General features: G+C 41.1%; 1 protein-coding gene across 1 annotated transcript in view; it reads left to right on the top strand.

Moving 5' to 3' along the window:
• Positions 1–22524, top strand: part of NCOA2 (nuclear receptor coactivator 2) — a 649459-nt gene that overhangs the window by 44131 nt on the left and 582804 nt on the right.

Here is a 22524-nt window from a genome sequence, read left to right as displayed (position 1 = left end):
TGAGGCCAATCATGAAGGGGTTAGATATTGCTCCACCCACCTTCACATCAACTTCTGGACCACTAATTTTTATTCATTTTTTCGAGAATCCATCCCGGGTATCTGCATGATTTACTACATACAGGTATGAATATGCATTACTGCATGCATTATAGCTCGTGTATTTGGTGTATGTGGATTTTATACATGTATCTAATTAGCATACGTGGCTGTTTATTACATCCCATGCTGCCACTTTTTTTTTTTTTTTTTTTTTTACTATGCATGCCAAAAAAAATCAGCAGGGGTCTTATTACATCGGCCCCTTGGTCTTTTAGCTGTGATAGCTGCCAGTAATTTTATATACATATTTAACCAGAGAAATGAGTTGGTATGACTCAGGACATAGTGTTCTTTCCTTTTTTCGAAATACTGTAAAGTAATACTTGATTAGCAGATGGAAAGAGCACTTTCTGAAGGGAACAATTGTACATATGTTATAATGTTTCAGATACTGATTGGATGAACAAAGCTACATGTAATCTTTAAAAAATGTTATTTTCTTATATGCTGAATACCATGCTTGTTCTTTTAAAGACTCTTTAGGTTTAGCATTTTTACCAATCTAGCTAAAAGTTGACTACCTTTATTACTATAATGAAAAAATTGGCTGCTATAACTGTAAATAGATCTAAGGGCTTTATGATGTAACACATTTTTTTATTCTTCTGAAAAAAAATTAATTTTTTACCTCAACTGACAGTTTTAATATGATGATATTTCAAGGCAGCCAACTGCTTATGAAGTGTGTATGGTCTTCTCTTTTTTTTTTTATTGCTACATAAACAGTTCATTTCACTTAATTGCCTTTCATGCGGTCCACTACAAATCTGAAGAAACGTCAGGTATATCATTAATAATGACGCTTAGCTCACAGAAATTTTTATCAGAATTTAAAGTTGATCTTAGTCTACTTTTTAAATGCTCTAGGCTTGTCACTTGGTGGTAAAATGGAACATGGTCAGTCATATATTACCAATATTGGCTGCTTCATACTAGAAAACAAAGATGAAGGAAAAATGACAAGTAATCTAGAAACATAAGAAATGCCATACTGGGTTAGATCAAAGGTTCATGAAGTCCAGCATCCCATATCCAACAGGTCACTAGTATCCGGTAGGATCCTATAGAATAGATCCAAGCCTTTTTACACTTAACTAGGGATCAACAGAGGTTTTCCCAAGTGTACATGGCTTATTGACTTCTCCTTCAGAAACTTGTCTAAACCCTTTTAAACCTAGCTGTGCTAACTACCTTTACCATATCCTCCTGTAACAAATTACACAGCTCACTTGTGCATTGAATGAAAAAAAACTTTATTTGATTTGTTTTAAATGTGCTACCTATTAACTTCATGGAGTGTCCCCCTCATCCTAGTGATATTGGAAAGGGTGATCATTCCTTGTTTACCTGTTCCACCCCTCTCATGATTTGATAGACCTCTATCATATTTCCTCTCAGCCATCTCTTCTCCAAGCTAAAGGCCCTCCTCTGTTTAGCCTTTTCTCATAGGGGAACTGTTCTATCTCCTCTATCATTTTGGTCAACCTTGTAGTTCTTCATATCCTTTCTTTTTTAGTTGGAACGACTTGAACTGCACACAATACTCGAGGTGCAGTCATGCCTCTGATTGTTACAGAGAATATCATAATGCCTCTATTTTCTATTACTTTCCTAATGGAGTCAGTGGACAATGTTGTGAAAGCCTAATATTCTAAGATCATTTTTCCTGGATGGTGATGCCCAACATTGTGTAGCTATAGTTTTGGATTATTCTTCCCTATATGTATTACTTTGTATTTATTCCCATTAAGTTTTATCTGCTATTTAGATGACCAGTTTCCCATCTTGTAATTTCTTGGTCTAACAGCTTTGAGTAATTTTGTGTTATCTACAAATTTGATCACCTCACTCTCAACGCTCCTTTTTCCAGATCATTTATAAATAAAGTAAAATAATTACCAGCAAAGAGAAGCTTGACATTGGTTTTTGTATTTTTTTTTTTTTAATAAGCATTCATTTTGTTATTTTCATAACTAATTTTCAAAAGAGAGGGAATCAGTAAATCATTTAAACAATGGGGCTGCTATCTGATATCTGCTTGAAGCCCATTGTGGGCAAGAGGCACTTCAGATCAACATTTTAGGATTTCTGCTAGTGCTTCTTAAACTTTTTTTCATTTCATTTGATATATTAGAGGTGTTGCTTACATTTATTAGTATTTTTCTTCATTGAGAGAAATGACCAGTCTTAATCTTCTTATCCTTTAGCCAGTTATCAGTCCACTGTAGGATATTGCCTGTCTCATGACTCTCTAACTTCCTCATGAGGGACTTTGACAAACATCTTCTGAAATTCCAAATATACTGTATTATCTGATTCACCCTTATCAACATGTTAACTAAAATGTTTTTTGAAGATGTAACAGATTTGTAAGGCAAGTCTTCCCTATGCTAAATGCATGTTCTCTGCCTGGGACTGACATCAAGCTCACCACTCTGTAGTTTCCTGGATCACCCTAGGGCCCTTTAAAAAAAAAAAAAAAAAAAAAAAAAAAAGGCATTAATTGGCTACCCTTCAACACTTACTGTAGCTAATTTGAATGAGAAGTTAGATTAGTAGTAGTAAATCTGTAACTTCAATTTTGAACTTTTCTGAATGCTGGATTATGTACCATTATATTTGGATATTACCAAGAACAATTTGAAGTGTATCCAGCTTCTACAAAATACTGCAGGAAGAATGGTATATGGCACATCAAGATTTGATCATGTTTGTTATTACATCAACTGCACTGGCAGTTGTAAAGTGTTTTACCTTACTTTCAAAGTCCTCTCTAGGAGCAGACCTGATTTATGTTGCTAATCTTTTACCCTGGATAAACCAACTAGGGCTTTAAGATCCTCCCTGAGAGAATTATTCAGACTTCCCTCGCGAAAAGAAATTTTATTTTAAAGGGTAACAGAGATTCTACTTTTCGGTAACTGGCTCCGCTAATTTGGAATTCCTTGTGTTCTTATTTTGTTCTGAGATTCAACTTTTGAAATTCAGGAAGATGCTTAAGACCTGGCTATCTAACCAAGTATTCCAATGATTTAAACTTATTCAGACTGAGGACTAAATTTGATAGCAAAAGAATTTTTAAATGCATTCTCTTGCTTCTACATATTTTAAGGTTATTAGTGGGTTTTTTGTTATTTTAAGCCTGTGTTTATTATTAGTTATATATTATTTAATGGATTTTATTGTACCTTTAAAACTTGGTATGTTAACTGTGTGTATTACATTATTATTCTAAATGTTTATAATATTGTACACCATTTTGAAATCTCCTTGAAAATCGATATAACTAATGAACATTTACCATTACTGTCTGGTCTTGGTGATTGTGTTACTCTTTAATTTGTCTATTTTTGGTTTATTATATCTTTCTAGTTCACTGTGAGGTAGATCTTAAAAACATACGCGCGTAGCCTATAAAATCCGGGGTTGGCGCGCACAAGGCTGTGCAAAATCGGCAGCCTGCACGCGCCGAGCCGCGCGGCCTCGGAGGGAACTTTCCTTCCGCATCCCCCCCCCCCCCTCCACCTTTGTTGGGCAAGTTACGCCTGCTTGAAGCAGGCGTAACTTGCGCGCGGTGCCTCGGCATCCCCCGGCACAGGCCACAGTGCCAGGGGACTCGGGACCATCCTCCCAGCCCGCCCCCTCCCGCCCCTTTTACGAAGCCCCGGGACTTATGCGCGTCCCAGGGCTTTGCGCGTGCCGGCAGCCTATGCAAAATAGGCGCACGAGTGCCCTGCGCGTGTAAATCCAGGAGGATTTACGCGCGCAGGGCTTTTAAAATCTAGCCCTGTGTGATTTGACAAGTTATCAGTAGAAGGCAAACATTAGTAACTTAGAAACTTTTTTTTTTTTTTTTTTTTTAACAAAAAAAATATAACAAAGGTATTGTGGAACTTAGTATTAGAAATTAGTGTGTACTTTAAGGCAGTAATCCAGTTTCTTGTTCTGTGGGCTTCAGGTACAATCATTGGGATGCACATCAAATTTAATAATATACTAAGTTTGTTTTTTTTTTCTCCAATTTAATTTAGTTACTATTTCTATTTTCCAAAACACACACATATAAATGCATAAACTTTCTTGGGCTATTCTCAGTTTGAAAAAATCACCTCTACCTCATGATATAATTTTTACTTATATGAAAACTTCTCAAACGGAAGATCTCTAAAATACGCCTGCATATGACATACTCCCGCTTTCAGAATACCTACATAGCCATGGTTTCAGCAGTTACCAGATGGCCTTCCTCAGAGGTCCAAACTAGTGTATCGTAAAGTAAAAATGCAAATGTGGACTTCTGATGGAGTATCTGAATTGTTTACCTTTCTTATGTAACTTTTTTTGTTTGATGCCTTGCCTTTGAGAAAAACTTCTTGAGAAACAGTTATTGAAAAACTTGCATAAACTTTAAAAAAAAAAAAAAAAAAAAAAAAAAAAAAAAAAAAGGTAGGCTTTCTGAGTCTGTTTGTGGTAGAAAAATACCCCAAATCTCTATGCAACAAGTTGATCACAATCTAATTTGATTAAAATAAAAATAAAGACAATGACCCTCCCAATCCCTTTTTAACTTTTTCTGTTCTGCATCAGTGAGGGATCTTTCCTTTAGGAAAGCTAAAATAAGTGGCTCCCATTATGAGGAAAGGCTAAAGAGGCTACAGCTTTTCAGCTTGGAAAAGAGATGGCTGAAGAGAGATACAATTGTCTATAAAATCATGAGTGGAGAGGGATGGTAAATGCAAATCAATTTAATCTTTCAGAAAACCTAGGGGACACTCCATGAAGTCAAAACAGGAGAAGGTTTTTTTTTCCACTCAATGCACAGTTAAGCTCTAGACTTCATTGCCAGAGGTTGTGGTAAAGTTGGTTATTCTAGCTGTGTTTAATAGATGTTTGGACAAGTTCTTGGAAGAAAAGTCCATAAATAGTTATTAACCAGGTAGACTTAGGAAAAGTCACTGCTTATCCCTGAGCATAAGCAGCGTGGGATCTATCTATTTGGGATCCTGCTAGGTACTTGTGACCTGGATTGACCATTGTTGGAAACGGGATACTGGACCGAGTTTACCGGCATCGGTCTTCATAACCGGCAGCCGCGGCGGGTCGTGTTAGCAAGGAGGTGCTAAGGTCGCGCAAGTGACCCTAGTGCCTCCTTCTAGCGTACCCCCTAATTTACATATTGCATGGCGCCCCCTTTGCGGGTGCCATGCGTGCATTAAGAAAGCAGGTGCTGAAAAGTCAGCGCCCGCTTTCCACGAAAATTACTGCCTTGGCCCCATAGGCAGCCACATAACAGACCTGGAGCTGAGCTGCTGAACCACAAGATATACTTCCCCATTCAGAGGTAGAAGATATGGAATAAATATATTGAGGGCCTGGCAGCCTTGCAGTATTAAAAGGAGAGAACTGTTCTTTCCCGTGCAGGTCTGAGAAGGATAATTCCTGTTTTACAGTTAGTTGTGGGAGTTTGGTAGTTGATGTGTCTGAGGCTACCAAGAGTAGAGGTGTTTCAGTAGTTACCACTTAAAGTTGCAGCGGAACTGTGAATGAGTGGAACTGTTTAACTTTTGTTTTATTGTTTCAAGTGCAGATTGGACATTTTATAACTGGTTTAGAGAGAGAGAGAGAAAAAGTATTGCTTGTTTTATGACTTTGCGTTAAACCAACCATTTATCAGATAGAAAGCCTTTGGGCTGGGAATTCTTGTTGGATAAAACTTACATGGGTCTTGATTATGCTTAAGAATGAACCGTAATCTGTGAAGTGCAGTTCTTTATCTTTGTTATTGTGAGGTTAACTTTCCAGAGGATGCCCAGTCCGAGTTGGACAGAATTTTTGCCTTGTGGATTCTTCCTTAAGAGCAGCATATCACAGTTCTTACTTTGTTACCCACCAAGAACATTGGCTCATGTGGACTAGAAATTTGTTAAATAAAATAATTTTTTTGTTTTATCTAAGCAATTTCAATAAAGCTCTAATCAAGATGTCTGATTTTTACAGAGTTCCCAACATCAAATGGTTGCTAATCTTTACAGAGTGCCTTAAAATGTAAGAACAGGCAGTAAAAATGAGTGGTAAGCAACACTCCAAGTCCAAGATGACAGTCCACAGAAATAAGAAACTGTAATATGATGTACCAAAAAATATATAAAATTTCTCAGGTCAGTATGTGTCTTTTAAATATGTTAAAATAATTTACAAAGCATAGTTGACAATGATTTTATATTATCAAAATAATTCATAGGTGTTCCACATGATACAAAAAAAGTCTTGAAACTGATTTCAGTATTCTCCTTAACCAAAGAAAGGTTGGCAAGCCTATTTATACCAAGTAGATCCAATAAAATGATAGCAAAAGTCCAACTGCTGACCCAATATAGAGCTCCTAAAAACAAAACTCCAAATCAGCAAAGCTGCATATTCTTTCTTTCTATAAGAGGTAAGAGCTCCAAATGACTGTACTACATAGCTCCAAAAATGGCAGATTGTAGAAATATTTAGGTATAAGATAAGTGATGCAACAAAAGGAGAAATTACTACTTACTTGATTTCCTTTTCTTTAGTGAGGCTAGATGGAGATGGAGCAAAGCTGACATCACGGTATATATATCTCTGCACCAGTATCAGCTTGCCTGTATTCTCTGCAAAAGACAACCAAAGAATACATGATTATTAGCATTAAGACAATCTTTCCAACACTCAGTTAACAGAAAAAACATTGAGGCCAGATAAGTAATGTAATATCACTAATCTAGGGACTGGATCTGACACTTGCCAGTAATCCCTGCAACTGAAACCACTCAGGAGGCCAATAGCGCCACCATCTGGCAGCTAAGGGCGAAAAGTTGGATTAACCTGTTCTCACTAAAGAAAAGGAAATTCAGGTAAGTAGTACTTTCTCCTTTATAGCATTTAGACAGGTTAATCCACACCAGTGGGATGTGCTAAAGCTACACTTGAACAGGATGTGAGGCTGCCCACCGTCAGATCAACACCACACATGCGAAGGCTCAGTTCTCCCAGGCTTGCACATTCAGGCAATAATACCTGGAAGCTGTGTAAGAAAAATCATGTCACAGCTCACCAAATCTTCATGGGAGACGACCATCTAATCTCTGCCCATGACAGTGCCTGTGCTCTAGTGGAATGAGAGCTAACCTCACTAGGGAACTGCTGCTTAGCATCCACATGTGGGACCGTGAAAAACTTCTTAATCCAGTGGGCTATCGTAGCCTGCAACGCCGGCTCACCCGGTTTACTCCCACTGTAGAGTATAAACATTTGGTCTGTCTTCCTGAGAAGCTGAGAAATCTCTAAGACCTCAAGATATGCCGCTTAACACCCAAGGTCCGAAACAGATGATATTCATCCATTTCTCTCTCCCTGCCCAAGTCAAGAATTGATTGATTGATTCTAATGAAAATCCAAGACCACCTTTGGCAAAAAGCACAGAACGGTTCACACGTGGACTGTTCCCAGCAAGACAGAGCCGTAGAACATCGCCCTCTAAAAAGTAACCCCGGGAAGAGTCTATGCAGTGGTCAAAAAGTGGGATTTGCCAGAATTCCAGAACCAGATTAAGACACTACAAGGGCACCAGCAACCACAGGGGGGGGCACAAAGATGCTTCATCCCTTTCAAGGCCATGCCACAACTAGATGGGCCGATCAAGGGTTCACCATTCAGTGGACCTCGGAAGAAGCCCGAGCCATCACTTGTACCTTCAAGGAATTAGGGGCCAATTCCTTACACAACCCAGCTTGAAAAAAAAAAACTGAGCGGGATTTTAACTGAATGAGGAAGAACCCCTTGTTCCTCATACCAAGCCTAAAACATAGGCTAAGGCCATGAATAACTGTCGTGCTTGAAGCAAGGTAGACAACACAGCAGTGGCTTCAGCAACTGAGCCTTCTCAAGGGCCAAGTTCTAAGACAAAAATGAAGTCTGACCTTCGAGAAGATTAGGTCTCTGCTATAGCAGATCCCTTTTGGACCAGTAATCTGAGAGGATATTCCACCAGAAGCCTCTACAAATCTTCATATCATAGCCGTCTGGGTTAATCTGGCACCACCAGAAGTATCAACCCCACATGAGCCTTGAATCCTCAAATCATTTTGCCCAACATGGGCTACAGGGAAAAGGCATTGATGTCCTCCTGCACGAGGGCATCAGTGCTGGAAAACTTCAGATGTCTCTTGGAACTGAAGAAGTGAGGAAACTTCGCATTGTGTGTTGTCGCCAGCAAGCCTAGAAATGGGAGGTCCCTGCGGCCCACTGAGCTAGAACACTTCATTGTACCATTCTCTTTCTCCTGGATACAGACTCTTTCTGCTGAGAAAGTTGGCTTTTACATTCTTTTCCTGCAGTGTGCAAGGCTGAGATCTTTTGAAGATGTACTTCAGCCCATTTCATGAGTTAGGCTATTTTTTTCCTGTGATACTTGCTGGCTCTTGGTTCCTCCCTGTCTATCGATGTTAGCCATTGTCACATTATTTGGACTGCCCGACCCTGTAAGCGACTGCTGAATCACCAGGATGTGTCAACTAAACTGCATGGGCTTCCAGCCGAATAATGCTCCAGAGTTACTCCTCTGTACTGCAGCACCCCTGTGCTTTCAGCTCTTAACAGTGAGCCTCCCAACCCTGGAGGCTTGTGTCCATTGTGCATAGTAGCCAGTCTAGTGTTCATGGGAGAACACCCATTATTAGATGATCTACTTGTGACCACCACTGCAGTCAGAAGTTGATCTCCACCAATAATTGAAATTGTATCAAGCAGTTCTGATCCTCTTCAGCACACACTGCATAAGCAGTGTGTGCTGAAGAGGATGCAAATGCTCCCTTATCCACAGAACCACCTCTCGGGTGGCTGCCATCAACCTGTGCACCTGTAGGTAAGACCACACTGCCAGGTGTATTGCTTCTGTCAGTAATCACACCTGCACCATCAGTTCTGAAGGCAGACCCCAGTCAGGGACACCTGTCTTGCTTCGTATCAAAAATGAACACCTAGATACTCCAGTGTCTGGGATGGCTGCAGTTTGCTCTTGGCCAAGTTCACCATCCAAGCTAGTCCCTGCAGTAAGGAGATCACCTTGTGTGGGGCCTGAAAACTTTCATAGATCTTGGCCCGAATTAATCAATCAATGAAGAACAGGTGGAATAATATGCCATTCTTTCTCAACATTGTCGATACCAGCACCATGACATTAGAGAAGATTCTGGGCATGGTGTCCAAATGGAAGGGTAGCGCTCAAAAAGTGAGTCTCTCCCAAAATAGCAAAACGCAGAAAACTGTTGATGCTCCAGTCGGATGGGAATATGTAGATACTCCTCTGACAACCCAGAGACTTAATAAACTCCCCCGACTGTACTGCTGTTAACAGCAAGTGTAAGGTTTCCATGTGCCCAAAAATTATAGGCGCACAACATGCGATCCAGGTGGGCATCCCCCTGAGCGCCCACCTAAGCGTCTACACCTGGGTGAGCAAACCTGAACAGACTGTATTTCACAGCAGACTTGAGCACACACAAGTGCCCAAATTCATATGACCTGTCTATGCAAAGCTTAAAAGTGGGGCCTAGCCAAAAAGGCTGCTCAATCCACCAAGATGTTGTGACTCTCCCAGCTCCCTCGGAGGTGGGAATGGATGTTGGATCTGTGCACCAAGGCTCAAAGGCCAGAAGGGAATGGAAAACCTCACTCCTTCCTTCCTCTTTTTTACTCCATACTTCAACTCAGTCCTTCCCGACGGAGTATAGAGTCAGTCTCCGGCTGCAGGGGGTGGGAGAGGGCAAAGACCTTCACTGCCACTCTTGGCTTTCTGCACCCGCTAGCCTCTCAGCTTTGTTTGTGGGGTGTGGTGTGTGTCTTTGGGTTTTTTTTTTTTTTTTTACAGCTAACTCCATGCTGGAAAACTGGCTACCATACTAAGGCACTTGTCTGAGGGAGGGATCCGCAGATATCACCTCACACAAACTCAACTGAGGGGCCGTAATGGATCACCACAGGAGAGCGGGGCAAACCAATTTTCTTCATTTCTCCTTCATTATCTATATCTCTACCAGCAGATGGAGACTGAACAAAGCTGATGTCACAGTATATATACCCCTGCTCCGGCATCAGCTCCCAGTATTCTCAGTCTCCACAGAGGGTGGACGTACATCTCCCTGCTGGAGATGGAGAATACTGACAGGTTGATGCCGGTGCAGGGGTATATATATATATATATACCTTGATGTCAGCTTTGCTCAGTCTCCATCTGCTGGTAGAAATGCATAACCCACTAGTGTGGATTAACCTGTCCGAATGCTAAGAAATATATAAACTTTCACCAGTAAACCTGGTTTCAAAAAAATATACTACCAAAGTCAACAGACGTTCATAATATCTGTGTAACCTCTCTTGCAATCTTCACATGATGCAAGAATTGAAGCTGATCTCCAAGTTCTCCTTTACTTGGGCACACTTTCTGTGAATTGGTCAATTTGTTCTTTCAACTGAGTCACTAAAGCTTTCTGATCTCCTGCCACTCTGAGCTTGATAAGTAACAGAAGATCACATTTTAATTCTTTTGCAGTGCAATTCTGTGCAAACAGTCGTAACTCTTCAATTTTCAGAGCCTTTTGCCGAATAATTACTGAATAACAGTAATAACTACTGCCATTGTAAAAGGTGAATTTTAAAAGCCAGTCATGTTCATCAGTTAGGAGTTGCATGAATGTCAAGCTCACATGTGCCGAGTGAACTTTAAAAGACGCAGGATACATGCGTACTTGCCATGGCATGCAAAAATGAAAAGTTTAAAAAAACCAAAACGGGCAGGGCATGGGCATTCTGGGATTGTAACCAAAATTTGCGCGTAAATACTTATGTGCACTGGTGAGTGCTGGGGTCCCCTGCTGTGTAACTTCCGCTATGGATGACATGTAAGTTATAAAACAAATTCTAGGCAGATCAGAGAGGTTTTAAAGGTCGGGGCTAATGGGGGAAGTCCTAACTCCTTAACTGGGAATGAACTAGGAAAATGGCCAATGGCATTGGCACACATGGCTTTTAAAATCCTTCCACTTATATGGTAGAAGCAGCATTTGCACACACAGGTGGGCGTCCACTTAAAATTGCATGCATGTGTCCACGCAGTCAAGCTATTTTATAACACATACAGATATGTTATAAAATAGTCACGTCCCTGGGTGTAGGTCGATGAATGCGTGTACATGTGTGCCCGTGCACGCCACATTGAAAGTTAATGTCAAATACAGTACCTTTCTTTTTGTATGCTAGTATTACTTTAACTTTGTCAGCAAAATTTAGTGTTCTCACAATCCTAAGCCTTGATTGCGTCACATTTTCTTTTACACGATGTGCTCCACCACTATAGCCTCTGTTTACAGCAAAAGGCCCAAAGTTTCCATTAGCTGTAAAAGATCATGGGGTCTCATGACTTCAGGAAGGCTAGCTGTGTGCTTCTTTCACGGTTTTCTTGATCTTGTGTTCCATCCATAAGCATGGGAGAGTGAGTATATAGCACTGGATGAAGAGGTAGATATAACAGTCCAAAACACATAACTTAACCTGTACAATTTACAACCAAACTATGTTTATAATGACTAAGATAACTATGTTAACAAGCTTATGAATTTTTGAACACTCTGTTAATCATCGAAACTTTGTAAACCGTTGTGATGGCTAAACCGAACGGTATATAAAACTCAATAGATAAATAAAAAATAAAACTAGCATGTCCGAGATCTGGTGGAAAGAGGATAACCAATGGGACACTGATACCAGGGTGCAAATTATATCAAATTGGTGGAGGGGTGGCACTACGTGTTAGAGAGCATTGAGTCAAACAGGATAAAAGTTCTGCAGGAAACAAAATGCAATGTTGAATCTTTATGGATAGAACTTCCAGGTGAAAAAAGAAATAAAATAGTAGTGGGGGTGTGTTACAGTCTATCTGGTCAGACTGAACTAACAGACAACGAAATGCTAAAAGAAATTAGGGAAGCTAACAAAATCAGCAGCACAAGACATTCTAGAGAAGTAAAGTTCCTAGATGAAATAAATAACTGCTCCATGGAGCAGAAGGTACAAGAACAAACAAACGGGGAACCTATTTTAGCTCTAGTCCTTAGTGGAACACAGGATTTAATAGAAACATAGTAATGACAGCAGAAAAGCACCAAGTAGTCCATCCAGTCTACCCAGTAAGCTTATGGTAGTATCTGCTGTGCCTTGTAGGTTACCCCATGCTTTTCTGTTTCCCAGACCATAAGTCAGGGCCCTTGTTGGTTGCTGTTTTGAATCCAATTCCCTATTACCCCCCCCCCCCCCTATGCTTATCAGTTTCCCCACACTAGCCCTTGTTGATTGCTGTTGAATCAAATTTCCTCTTATGCCTTGCTTTTGAAGCAGAGAGCAATGTTTTCAGTTGCATCAAAATATCAGTCTTATTGATTAAGGGTGGTAATCGCCACGTCAGCAAGTTTACCCTCATTTTTGTTTCCCCAGACCGTAAAAGTCTGGGCCCTCGGTTGCTGAATGAATCCAATTCCCCCTTTCCCCCTACTGTTGAAGCAGAGAGCAATTTGAGTTGCAACAACAGTATCAAGTCATGTTGGTTAAGGGTAATAACCGCCACATCATCAAATTACTCCATGCACTCGCTTCTTCATACCGCTGTAGTGTTTATGCCCTCAATAGTACTCAGTCCAGAAACTTGTATATTAGATTATTCTTAAAACCAGCTGAGATCTGCATCAAAGATACAAAAACAAAAAAAACCCCCCCAGATATTAAGCAGGCCTGAATGGAGCATCACCACCACATGACCTCTCAGCTGTTGACCAGTGTAGGCATGTATAGGACTTCAGTGTTTAAATGCTATATACTGCATTTTCATATCTGGAAACTTAAGTTGTGGTCACCATAAGATTGCTGTTTAGCAGAGGGTGGAGGGGAGGGAGGGGGAAGGAATGGAATAATATGTATCAGCTTTCTCTCTTCTACTGCCCCCTCCCACCCAACTAATCCACAATTTTTCTTTTTCTCCCACCCATCATCACCTGTTCTCTTCCCCCCCCCCAACCAGATGACCCAGCATACTTTTCCCTTCATCTCTCTCTGACCCCAGTACTCTTTGCTCCCTCTCCCCTTTTAAGTCTCAGCTCCATGATTTATGCATCCTTGCTCTACCCTTAGCTGAGTGAATCGCAGCTACAGATTGTTTTGTGTATATTGTAGCCCCTCTCTAGTTTCTCTTAACATGCTGCTTGCAGTGCCTACTCTAGGCTCGCCCAACTTTTCCTGTTTACTGAGGAAGGGGAGTAACTGAGCTGTATATAGAGAGGCTCTGCGATTTTGTTTCCCCTGAGACCCTGCAATTGATGCAAATTCTGAATCCCGGGGTGAAATCCTGAGTGCCAGGTATCTCATTTTCCTTGCTGTTATGACTGTCGCTGCCCGACGTCTCCACTCCGCCCTCCTTACCTCTTTGGCAACTCCTCCCGCGGTTCATGGACGTCTGGCTGCTGCAGCGTCTGCCTGCCGTCCTCTCCGGCGTCCCCGGTCCGGGTTAGGCGCTGCATCTTGCCATGTTGTTCAGCTACCATAGGGCGCGCACGCCGCGCAGCCCTGCTTCTTATTCTTTCTTTGGCGCGAACCTCAGGGGCGTTCCCCTGTGATGATGTCATGCATCCCGGATACAAAAGCCTACTCTGCTAGCTAAACGAGTTAGCAAGGGACTCCTTTCGGATGGGATTCACTCTCCGTACCTAGTTACTCTGCCTCTCCTTAATTGGACTTATTCTATCAGGGTACCCGCTCCTCGGGGGCCTCTTTTCTTTCAGGTCTCTGTCTGGAACTGGTACTCGCTTCTCGAGGGCCCATGTTCCCGGACTCGCTGCCTGCGCTCACTTCTGCTTGGAAGAAACCGCTGCCTACACCATCAGTGAGTTACCATCTATATTCTCTCAGCTGTTCCCTGGAACCAGGTACTCGCTCCTCGAGGGCCTGCCTCCATTCCAGCTTCTGTGTTACCTTCCGGGAGAAACCGCTGTGTGAGTAATCAAACATCGAGGCTCTATACCAGAACCCTGTGTATGCTCCACAGTACTCACTGTCTCAGTTTCTCTCCACTACAGCACAGCTATTGAGGGATCGCTGTTCCAGTGTCCTGAGGGACTACAAGCCCAGCCGGGCTTCATCTCTACTCACTACTGCCACCTCTGGTGGTCTCTCAACTCTGTTTAATAAAAGATAATTCTGTGTTGTGTGTCCTAAAGCTGAGCCTGACCCCCCCCATGGGTGTGGTCATCTGCCACAGTGTCCAAGGGTCCACCCAAAACCTTACAAACAATAACACTTGCCTGCAGAGGAAAAAGCCTAATGCCAAATTATTTTAGATGCCATAACTCGCTTTACAAGTCATAAGTTCATCAGATTTATGGTGCTTTTTGCTTATTTAATTTTAATGAATCCTGCTAAAATAGCAGATTTAAGTTGCTGTGAATTTCTGCAATAAAATAGTCTGGTATAACATCTTATTGTACTTAGGTGAATAGAGATCCATTGGTGTCTGAAATTCTAACCAGATGCAAATCTTACCTATTGTAATTTCACCATGAAACAAAAAGCCCTATTACGTTGTGAGCATTAGTTTCTAACTGTAACTCCCTTCTACCTCCTCTGCCAGTACGTTTTATATCCTTGCACTGTGACTGGAACAGATGTGATTCCTAAGGAATGACAGAGATGGCTCCATCAAACAGCAATATGCCTGTTCAGATTGAATCACATGATGGGATAATGCCAAAGACTGCAGTGAAAAGGGTTCTCCTGTGGATTCTGTGTTAAACTGAGTCTGCAACATGCACAACATCACAGTAGAAAAGAGCTGGCATGTTAGGTTGTTTCAGATAGTGAAAGGTAACCACTCACAGGGTCCAGTAGAGAGAATGTAGCAGTAAGCTCTTTAGACAGGAAAATGCTCTCAGGCGCGTGTGAGGAAACGCTTCAGAAAGTAGCAGTGCTACTAAAAAATCGATCTACATAGTTTTGACTGATAATGACGATTTCCTCTCTTTCATTCGGATTATTTAATTTTTGAGCGCACATGGTTTTTATTTTTTTTGAATCCTCATAAAAAGTCACATCTGTTTGAGTCTGAATAAATTGAATACTGTTGTGCTGACCTCCCTTAGCTCGCCATACAGTTATCACTTTGGCATTTAATGAGTCCAGCATGAACAGCTACACATGGGTTTAAAAAGCAGAGCTTTTAAAACAGGATGTGCAGGCTATCATGATAGGTAAATAACTTTTACTACACAAGTTTAAAAATGTAAAGGATGAGTAAAGAATTCCTCTCCAGCACAGAATTTACCTGTGTCTGTGCAGAATATAGGAGACAGCTCTTTTCATTGTATGCTTCTGTGAGTTGGCTTCACAAACCATGAATGAGGTGGAACCATTGCAAGACTGCAGAAACAGCCATCTTGCTGCACTGAGCATTGCCCTGAACGCTCATAACAGTACTCGTGGGACTGCTCAGGAGGCAGGGCAATGGCTTGCTGACACCTGACTTTTGAACCTGGCTAGGAGGAGGAGGAAGAAGAGACACTCCCAAGGGTCTTACTATGGCTGGGACAGATGAGCTCTAGAATAGTTGCAGGGTGGGGGAGGGGAGGATTACTGCATCTTCTGCCATACCCACTGAGGATTGGAAGTGAAAGGGGAGCCCCTATCCTCTGTGTACTGATCCAGTACCAGCCTGTTCTTTGGTCTGAGGTTTTGCTGGGTTCTGCTCCTTGCAGTATGTATTTTGCTGTCCTGTCTGTGGGTTTGCAGTCTGCGCCTGCATGGTTCTAGTGTGTTTGGTAGGTATTTGCAGTTTTTCTATTTTTAATGGAAGTGGTGGGTGTTTGGTCTCAGCATCTACCAGGCTGTATAATGTGTCTTGGTCTCTCGCACCCACAGAAGATCTCCAGCAAAATTTAGGTGAATCTCCAGCATAGTTCTGAATGTCTCCCACCTTCCCGGAGCTGAAATCCTTCAGCCCTTACCTATCCACCAGTGACCCAATGCACTCCAGTGGGTGTCTCCCCAGAGCGGTGTTCCCAACCCTCTCATGGAAGAACATCTTAACCAATCCGTATTTTCAGGATTATCACAATGAATATGCACAAGATAGATGGGAGCCCAGTGTATGCAAATCTGTCCTGTGCATACTCATTGCAGATTACTCCTGGGGGGAATTCTGTGCACAAAAACTTAAAATTCTGCAAACTTTATATTGGTCAAAATAACACAATTTACATGAGTCTTTAAGAAATTACATTTTAAATTAATTCAGAAAAAAGTTATTACTTAGAGATGCAGACTTTCCCTAGAAATTCAGTGTAAGATTGTCCCTTCCACTTGCTCGCCCTACTCCCCTGGCTACTTTGCCCTCTCAGGCCCCAACTCCTCCACCTTTAGGCTCAACCCCTTCCTCTCAATTGCCAGTCCCAGAGTTTGATCTCAGTTATCAGTACTGCCTTTTCCACAGGCTCCCTCTGTCCCTCCCTCTCTCCCACACATGCTCTCCCTCTCTCACACATGCTCCCTCTCTCCAGTACACATACACACACCCTCATACAGGTTCCCTCATTCCCTCGCACACACGCATCCCCTCATACAGGGCCCTCTCTCTTGCATACACACCCACACAAGCTCCCTTTCTCTCTCACACATACATCCTCACACAGGCTACCTATGTCTCTCTCTCAATCACCCCTTCATGCAGGCTCTGTCTCACACATACACAATACTTTCACATACACATGATCCCTTTTTCATACACACGTTCCCAATCTCTCTCTCTCTCTCTCTCTTTTACAATCTCCTCATATAAGCTCACTCTCTCTGGCACGCTCACTCAAGCATTCCCCCCCCCCCCCACCTCCCATGCTCTCTCTCGCACCTTCCCCTCCCCTCTCCTCGCACACACACACACATTCACTCAAGGGGACTTTCATCTTCACTGTGAGTGGAGTGCGTCCTGTGGCACACGGGGGGCCTTCATCTTAGCTGCGAACGGCGCGCCTGGGCCTTCCTATTCATGCACTCCATTCGCGGCATGCTGGGGTCTCCTCTGCCATTTTCTGCGCAGAATTTGACAGTTCTGTGTGTGGGGGGGGGGGAATTCTGCACAAATTCTGTGTGCTCCGCAGTAGTGCAGAATTCCCCCAGGACTAACTGATAACCAGGCAGGTTTTCAGGATTTCTTGGGAACACTGCCCTAGAGGAAATACGGGAGTAGGAGAGAGAATGGAGAGTAAGAGTGTGTAAGGGGGAGAGCAGTCTACTACCTAACAGTTAAAGCTTCTGATTTTCAAGGATTTTAATATGGTAATCTGTTACCAAGAGGAGCTGAAGATAGCACCAGCTTCTTTCATTTGCTGCATATATGGGTAGTTGGAAGAAATCTGCAGTTTGGAGCTCCGCTTGGGCTCTTGGATTGGTAATGTGAAATTACCAAAAACATAAGCCCTTGTTATGTGCTCCTTGGGGAATTCTGCATCAAAAACTTAAATTTTGCATTTTTCATTAACATTTTTTTTCTCTTTTGAATTTTTAAATTAACTACTATTCAGGCAGTGGTTGCATTATTTTGATAAATATAATACGCAGCACTTTAAAATATTCTGCACAGAAATCCCCCAGGACTAAATTAGGAAAATGAAAAGAATAGCTACATGACTAAAAGCAGCAAGGGAGCCAAGAAGTAGGAAAGCTGATATTTTGAAGAATGTAATCAGTTTTGAATTTCAATCTACTGCTGCCTTAAATTGCTTGAAAAAAAGGCATGAAATCAGTCAGTAGTGGGTTTTAGTGTAGCTGGTGCTGTTTTTTCTGGAATTTTTTTTTTTGATATATTTGTCAGGGAGAGGACATAGGATCCAGCAAATATATATTTCTAAGGTAGGAGTAGATATTGCAAACTTTGAAGATGCTGTCAAATATCAGTTCAGTATTTTGATTTTAGTTAACGCATTACACTCTTACAATAGTGTATGTCTATAAACTGAAATGCTTTTTTTCCCCTAGGTATTAATCTTCAGATAAAAGGAAGGTATTGACGAGTGTTATTTTTCATTTTCCCACGGCTGTAAATTGTATACAAACTTAAATATCAGTTTTGCTGTTGTTGGAAGTATAGTAGACTCTATCAGACATGAATTCTGTATTGGGTGCCCAGGAAATGCATAGGCTGCAGCATTATGTGGGTATCGGGCACCTTATCTGAGTTGCTCCCCAGCTTCTGTTAATCCCTAGCGGTTTTTGTCCTTTCGATTCAACAAAATCACAAGTACAGCATTCTTTTATTTTACTTGTTTTTTTTGCTTTGAAAATCTCATTTAGAATAGATTTGAAAATTAGTAGTAATTTAAAAATGAGCTTGCCTAGATTATTAACTGCAAATGAGGTATAGATTAAGGCCCTTAGTTCTGTGAAATTCCCGAGTTTTGGTAATGGACTATCTGGAAGTATTTAACAATATTATTTTGTGCTCCAAAACAAGGCAATCTCTGTCCCATGGAGATTTCTCTTGTGTACATTTTTTAAACACCCAAAAAACAAAGCAGAAGCCGATCAATAATGCTGAACAGCAAAGAAAACAAAGATGATCGGTGTCAAAGGGATTCTTTATTAGAATGGTGCCCGACTCTGCCCGAGTTTCGCTCTTGTGAGAGCTACCTCAGGGGCTACAACCAACAAAATTAAATAGAATAGAGTAACAGTAAAACACACATACATGTAGAAGACAAATTAACATACATATATATATATATAAAAATGACTGTGTATCAAAACTCAATATGTTTGAATACATATAAGGGTGTTCACTTAACTTAAAAAACATACAATTTGCACACTTAATTTAAAAACTCAAATGAGTAAATTAAGAGGCACCACTATATGAGTCAATGATTAACCAGTGTATATCATGAATAGGCTTATTTTGTATTAATATTACATGTGTGTGAACAGCACATTGGACATAGATGCATAGCAGGAGAAGAGAGTGCAATCAAAGGGGCGGATTTTAAAAACCCTGCGCGCGTAAATCCGGAAGGATTTACGCGCGCAGGGCCCTCGCACGCTGGCGCGCCTAAGTCCCGGGGCTTCCTGTCGGGGGGCGTGGCGGGATGAAGCGGCGTTTCGGGGGGGGGGGGGGCGATGTGGGCGTGGTTTCATCCCGGGGGCGTTCCGGGGGTGTGGCAGCGGCCTCCGGAACAGCCCCCGGGACCGGACCACGGAGCGGGGCAGCTGGCCGACGCGCGCAAAGTTACGCCTGCTTGGTATCCTTTTATTTTTATGAAGTTATGGAATTGTATCGAGTAATTCCTGTTATTTTACAGTTTTTATTTTTTATTTATTTATTAACCGTGTTTACCGCGCCGTTTCAGATTGCTGGACAACACATTTACAGACTGCAGTAGTGTGTTCATAAATGAGTTAGTGAGCATGTTAAAAGACGATTGTTTTTTGGCGTGGTTCCTTTTTCAAATAACAGTGCGAGAATGATATTTAAATACCCCAGTTGTTTATACTTGCGAAATTCCCTCTGCTATGCGTTGCAGGTAAAAATTCACATTTTTTTAGTCGGAGTTTTCAGTATTTATATATTCAGAATGATGTAGAATTGACCTTCATAGTTTCCTGCCATTTTAAAACAGTTTTTCTAATATGAAAGTGTTCTCGCATCAGCCATCGGAGAGGTGAATATAAACATTGAATTTTTCCTGTCAGCTCCCACTCTAAATAGAAGCCCCATCAAACTCAAATATATTTTTTCCATCACTGATACAGCCATTTTTTATAGATTCCGTTTTAATTTTGATAGTTACTTTTTATCTCAAATCTTCACGTGGGGCGGATCTTAAAAGGGTTACATATGTAACCCTTAACCCCCCCCCCCCTGCGTGCGCCGAGCCTAAGTCCTGGGGCTTTGCTAGGGGGTGTGTGTCGGGGGCGGCGTTCGGGTGTTCTGGGGGGCGTGGCTGAGGCCTCCGGACCAGCCCCCGGGTTGGGTGATGGTGCGCCAGCGGGCCTCAGGCATGCACGAGTTACACCTGCTTCGAGCAGGCGTAACTTTTGTGATAAAGGTGGGGGGGTTTAGATAGGGCTGGGGGGGGGTGGGTTAGGTGGGGGGAGGCGGAAGGAAAGTTCCGGGCAGCGCGCGCAAGGCTCGGCGCATGCAAGGTGCACAAATGTGCACTCCCTTGCGCGCGCGCGCCAACCCCTGATTTTAAAAGATACGCACGTATCTATTGAAATCCGGTGTACTTTTGTTTGTGCCTGGTGCGTGAACAAAAGTACATGCTCGTGCTTTTTAAAAAAATGTACCCCATAGATTTTAACACTCATAGTAACCGCAGCGCCAACACGGTTATACTACATGACTAAGCAGCCATCTGATACAACGTGTCTTTTTCAGGTTCGATAATTTCTCATTGTGAATCTGACACTGCTCTTGAGATAAATAATATGCAATGACAGTGTTGGGTCTCAGACATTCGGTGCAGCAAATATAGAGAAGATTTTAGACACTGTTGACATGGACTTTTCAAGGTAAAAAACCAGCTGGGATTTATACCTCAATACATATCAACATCCTAAATCTGTCCACTATGTGGTAGACAATGGGTCACTTTGTAATTTTTAATTGGTAATTTTAATTGGTTATTTTACCCTTTAATTTTCATTTTAATTTTTACTTTAATTTTATTTTTTACTAGTATTTTCTATTTCAATTTTCTGTTTTTATTCATATGCAGTTTTTAGTATAAACGCCATGTTTGTTTAATTTTTTATCCACTTTTTTGGTATGCATTCACTTTTGAACTTTAACATATGTACATACTCTGGTTTCATATTCAGTTTCTCTTTTAGCCTTGTCCAATTTTCTGATGTTTCCAATTGAAGGAGTTTGAACATAAGAACTTATCAGTACAGGTACCTCAGTATGATTGCACTCTCTTCTCCTGCTATGCATCTATGTCCAATGTGCTGTTCACACACATGTAATATTAATACAAAATAAGCCTATTCATGATATACACTGGTTAATCATTGACTCATATAGTGGTGCCTCTTAATTTACTCATTTGAGTTTTTAAATTAAGTGTGCAAATTGTATGTTTTTTAAGTTAAGCGATCACCCTTATATGTATTCAAACATATTGAGTTTTGATACACACCAGTCATTTATATATATATATATATATAATGTATGTTAATTTGTCTTCTACATGTATGTGTGTTTTACTGTTACTCTATTCTATTTAATTTTGTTGGTTGTAGCTCCTGAGGCAGCTCTCACAAGAGCGAAACTCAGCCAGAGTCGGGCACAGCTCTAATAAAGAATCCCTTTGACACCAATCATCTTTGTTTTCTTCGCTGTTCAGCATTTTTTAAACACCTAAATCTTTTTTTTTTTTTCTTTTAATTTTTTTTTTAAACACTATCAAAATGAGTGATTGAGGTCTTTTGTACAGTGTTTTTTTCTCTCTGATCTTTATGCCAAAAAGTAGGAAGGGACAGGCAGATTTCTGACATTCTAAACTGTTATCTTGTGAAGAGGACTGTAAGTCACTTTTAAATCCAAAATTTTTTTTGTTTTCCGAAACTTATTGAAATCAGAATCTTAAGTGTTTGTTTACTATTTAATAGCATAAATGAATTTTGTTTTGACAATATATGGGGTGTCGTAAATGAACATGCTTAAAAGATGCCTTGCAAGGCAGTATGTTTCTACATATGTCTGTTTTGGATCCTTTCTAGATTTAGTCCACATAAGTTTCCCATTGCAAATTTTTCAAAATTCAATGGTAGATTTTTCAGTATTCTTCAGAAATTATATGGTAAATTTGAATCATCTTGCATAAAGGTTCACACCTCTCATGATGCCAAAAATTCATTTTTTGAAAGCCTTTCACATTGATTTTAAACATGTAAACTATATACAAATTGAAAATTTACGATGAACAGAAATCACCTATAATTTTTTTGTGTGCATTTTTTCTTATTAGTTTATTCTTGTATTTTTCTTTTTTTATGTAGTAATGAAAAGATAAAAACATCAGCATATCTGCCTCAAGAAGACAGCTTCCAGTGGTTTTTAAGGATTGTCTGTGGCAGGAAAATGTCTATCTCTAATGGCTGACATTTTGATACCAATGTCTGTTTAGGGCCAGACCACACTGCACCAAATATTTACCACTGTTGTCAGATGTTGCCAATGGCTGAGGTCCAGAGTCACGAAAATGGAGCAGTTCCATAGGTCACTAAAGAGCCATGGTCAAGCCCTCTGAAGGGGAGCATCCCAAAGCAGCACCAGTGCAGACTTTAAGTAGATGCTCCCTCTTCTGCAGT

This window comes from Rhinatrema bivittatum, chromosome 2 (assembly GCF_901001135.1).
Source record: "Rhinatrema bivittatum chromosome 2, aRhiBiv1.1, whole genome shotgun sequence".
NCBI lineage: Eukaryota > Metazoa > Chordata > Amphibia > Gymnophiona > Rhinatrematidae > Rhinatrema > Rhinatrema bivittatum.
The sequence above is the reverse complement of the archived record's forward strand: the minus strand, read 5'-3'. Positions and strand labels throughout refer to the sequence as shown.